This window comes from Brassica oleracea, chromosome C8 (assembly GCF_000695525.1).
Source record: "Brassica oleracea var. oleracea cultivar TO1000 chromosome C8, BOL, whole genome shotgun sequence".
NCBI classification, from domain to species: Eukaryota; Viridiplantae; Streptophyta; class Magnoliopsida; order Brassicales; family Brassicaceae; genus Brassica; species Brassica oleracea.
In genome coordinates this window covers 37,107,249-37,111,867 of record NC_027755.1, presented here as the reverse complement: position 1 = coordinate 37,111,867, position 4,619 = coordinate 37,107,249, and the positions used below count along the sequence as shown (strand labels likewise).

Genomic DNA, 4,619 nt, shown 5'->3' with positions numbered 1-4,619 from the left:
TTGTGCGATTAATTAGGACTGTCGAAATGGAGGACTTGAGGGATGGATGAAGAAGAAGAAGGAGAAGATGGTCTCTATTTATAGAGGCGGGTAAAAGTCAATCGTAAGCACAAGTCAGTATCTTTCTTTATATGTTGCTCTGACGACCAAGCAACCTACGGTCTTTTCTTACTTTATTTCTTTCTTTCTCATCTCCCGGTTATCATTTATGAACCGACCTTTTTAAGAAGTCGTCGACCGTTTTTTTTTTCGGGCAATTTTTTTTTTTGGGCAAAAAGTCGTCGACCGTTTAATTATTAATTATTTCGTATTATCACTAATCTTTAATCTATGCTATATTCATGGGCATAATTCTTCATCTTTCTTGGTATAAGTATTTGCTTCTTTTTTTTTAGTATAGGCCAATGTCTTGTCCATTAAGGATGAAGAACCAAATATTTTCCTTCCTGATTACAATATTTGGAATAAACGCTTTTCAACATGTACGTCAAAAGGAAAAACCAACACTTGTTGTCAAAAAAATGCTTCATTGTTTTCTTTTGTTAAGTTCTTTTTATTCATATATGTCTATAGAGATTCCTCACGCCGATACAGAAACAAAATGATTCTACTATTTATTGAATAACTTATAAAATGAATAGTATGATTACCAGATACACTTTAATGTTACAAAATAGCCATGAAAAACTATTAGGATTTACGATGTCAAAAAAAAAAACTATTAGGATTTATACCCAATTAATTTGTTCACGATGAAAATCTAATTGGTTTTATCTTTTAAACCGAGTGTTATGTTCATTTTAACTAGTAATAATAGTGTGATAACGTGTATAAGAAATAAAACAAGGAACTGCTTATTAAATATTGATTCTGAATGAACTGTTTTAAAAAAACAATAGTTAAACCTATAGAGTTAGGTGATGAAATGCATAAACAATGACAAAACAGGGGTTTTGAAAGCAATTACGGTTATAACTTATAAGAAAGTGGAAGGAAACTTCATCACATTTTCATGTTTTTTTTTTGTATATCACGTAGACACGTACAGAAAGAAGAAATGGGACTGTGTTCACACGGCTGAAAATGTGGACCGGTAAAAACAGTCTTCAGGTGAACTCTCTTCGCTGCTCCATGAAATTTGATGAATAAAAACTTCAGACGTCACCTCCAACAGAAACACATTTCATACGTCAAACAAAGCTTTACAAAGGATCAAAACAAAAGAGAGTTTTACACCCAAAAAAAAGAGAGTTTTTAAGCTTTAGGTCAGCGCCTTTTAGCAATGATGGCAACATTCTTAGTTGATATGGTGAGAGATGGGAAGCACTAAAGCTTCAATTGAGCCTCCTTGTTTTTGGAGAAACGTAAGTCTATCAAGCAAGATCAATGTCACAAACACTGGTTCTAGTGCAGCTCGAATAGACTACTGCGGCCCTATCAGTTCCTGCTTTATATTTATTTATTTTGAGTTTAACACCACCAAAGACAAGCATCCGTGAATTTGTGAGAATAGAGACATCAAGAATTTCACTGGGAACAAGCGGTTTGGTTTAAAAATCACACTAAAATACTCCTTCATTTTATGGATTGCTATAAAGGAGAGACTGACAACAGGTGATCGCATGCTAAGTTGGAATGGAAATATTGATCCATCATGTGTGTTCTGTCACGACCCGATAGAAACAAGAAGACATCTGTTTTTTGAGTGTGCCTTCTCAGCGCAAATTTGGGAAGTTATGATGCGTGGAGTTCTATGTGATTCGTTTACAACAGAATGGGATGAGCTGATGAGACTGGTATCAAATACAAACCAGAGCAGAACCAAGCTTTTTGTCATTAGATATATGTTTCAATCTGTGGTTCATACTATATGGAGGGAGAGAAATAGAAGGAGGCATGGAGAAGCTTCTTCACCAGCAGCTCTTCTAATCAAACTGCTGGATAAGATTATGAGGAACAAATTCACAGTTATGAGGAGAAAGGGAAGAAGTGATTATGAAGGAGGAATGGTCTTTTGGTTTGCCGCAAGACAAAGCAGTATAAATGGAGTCTAGAGAGTATATAAAGAAAAGAGTATTTAATTTTTACAATAGATTAGAAAAGGCTACACTTGTTGTAACAAGAATATTTTTTTTGAGTTAAATTTAACATTAAATTCAAAAAAAAAAAAAAGAGACAAAAGAGAGAGTTGAGAAATATCTTACCTTGAAAGCATTAGCTTCCTTCTGCATTGTCCATTATTGTACCTATCTTGGATAGCTGGATGTTGCAACGTTGATGTTTTTGAATCATTATGAGACATGTTTGATAGACTTGTGTTTCATAACTATTTGAGATGCATTAGGACCAGTGCTTGAGACATTGATCTTGCTTGATAGACTTATGTTTCTCCTTGTTAAAAAAAAGACTTATGTTTCTCCAAGAACAAGGAGGCTCTACTGAAGTTGTAATGCTTCCCAAGTTCCCATCATTGATCTCACCATCTCACCCAAGGATGTCGTCATCCTTGCTAAAAGGCCTGACCCTAATAAAGCTTTAAAACTCTGCTTTACCTGTCCCCGTCTTCTGCGTGTGAACATAGTCCCATTTCTTCCTTGTGTTCGTGTTATATACAAGAAAATGTGATGATGTTTCCTTTGACTTTTCACCGTAATTGCTTTCAAATCCACGGTTTTTATCATTGTTTATGCATTTCATTAGGGCTGGATACGGATCGGATATCTAAAAGAAAGGCGTGGCCTTTACTTACTCTCACATAATATCTATTTGAAGATATTTGTGATTTGATTCGTATGTTACGAATATCTAATTTTTCAATTTGTTTTGCTTCGGAAAAATATGGATATCCGGAAAATAAATAGATATTTGCGGATATTTACGAATACTTACGGATATCTCATCCGCTTTGATTAATACAAATAATCTTAAAAATTCAATACAAATTTATTTTTTAATATATTTTTTTGTATGATATATAAAATAAAAACTAAAAAAATACTGAAACTACATATTTTGTAAATTTTAAACTTAGTTAACAATTATAATAACACAAAACTTAAGAAAAAAATTATAATTGCTTTATAAATTTTTTCTCTTATTTTTTATATAGTAATTTTATATAAGTAATAATGTGAATAGAATTTGTCAAATAATTTGTTATAATAATAATTATATAAACTTATACATTTAAAACATTAAGTATAATCAAGATGTACATGTATTTATATATTTCCGGATCGGAGCGGATATCCGCTTTCCAAAATTTTGATATTTGTGATTAGTTTCAATTTTAACGGATATTGATTTTTAGTATTTGCTTTGCTTCGGAAGTTTACGGATATCCAGAAATTTCGGATCGAATCGAGACGAATAACGAATCGAATCAAATTTAACGGATAAAATGGTCAGCCCTACATTTCATCACCTAACTTTGTAAGTTTAACTATTAATTTAAAGCCTATCATTGAAAATCTCTATATTTAATAAGAAATTCCGTACACGTTATCAAATTATTATTAGTTAATATATCTAATGTATAACTTAACACTCAGTTTTAAAGTTGAAAACGACAAAATAGATTTCCATTATGCTAGGTGGTATCGACACAATGATACTTACTAGTACAAATTAAATAGGTTATACTCTACATTTGATAAATTATTTCAAAATATAAAAATAATGTTGTGTGTGTGAATCGGCGTGATGAATGCTCTATTCAAATATGTGAATTTAAAAAACTTGCAGGAGAAAATAATGATGCATTTTTTTGACAAAAAAATGTTGGTTTTTCTTTTTTTTTTGACGATACATGTTGTCGTTGAAAAGCATTTACTCCAATACTATAATCAAAGAAAGCAAATAATTGGTTCATCCATAATTAGACTAGTCATGGCCTAATACTAAAAACAATACCTCCTTTCCAAGAAAGATGAAGAATTATGCCCGCATGGATGAAACGTAAAGTTGCTAATAATACGAAAGTCAAATAAATTAAACGAAGGTTTAGGAAGAAAGTCCTTTCGTAAATCATTAACCGGATAGACATTTGGAAAAACAAAAGAAATAAAATAAAAGTAAAAAAAGACGGTCGTCGACAGCAACGTATAAGATGCAGACGTGTGTGTTACGTTGACTTTTACCAGCCAGCAGACAAAGAACGTTTTCTTTCTTCTTCATTCATCTCTCTCTTCTAGTCCTCCATTTCAACAAACCCGTTATCTGATATCCACACAGACGAAGCCAAAACAAGGAGAGAGAAAGAGAGAGACAGCGACTCTGTTCGCGTAAAGACAGAGCCTTTATATACGAACTCTAGCCAAGTAGACAACCTGCGATCTCTGAAACACTTTCTCTCAGGTGGGTTTCTCTTTCTTTCTCTCTTTTTTCGGTTAACATCGTTTTATCTGCGTCTGTTTCTAGTTTTTGTTCTTAACCCAGATTGCAAGCTAACAGCTTTTATAGTTGCTTTTAACCTTTGAGGTTTTTGGTCACCCACTAGGGGTGTTTTAAAGGTTTATTACTTGGAAAATGATTCTTTTAGTGGTAATTTAAAATGGATCTATGGCTGGTCTACTAGTTAAAATTTAAATCTCTTAACTTTTTTTTTTTTTTTTTTTTTT

At 32.4% G+C, this 4,619-nt stretch overlaps 1 protein-coding gene across 1 annotated transcript in view; it reads left to right on the top strand.

Moving 5' to 3' along the window:
* Positions 1 to 4,144: 4,144 nt before the first annotated feature.
* Positions 4,145 to 4,619, top strand: part of LOC106310457 (putative serine/threonine-protein kinase) — a 2,550-nt gene continuing 2,075 nt past the window's right edge. Inside the window, exon 1 of the mRNA XM_013747690.1 lies at positions 4,145 to 4,356. The gene's annotated coding sequence lies outside the window, so the exon portion shown is untranslated. The remainder of the gene's footprint in view (positions 4,357 to 4,619) is intronic.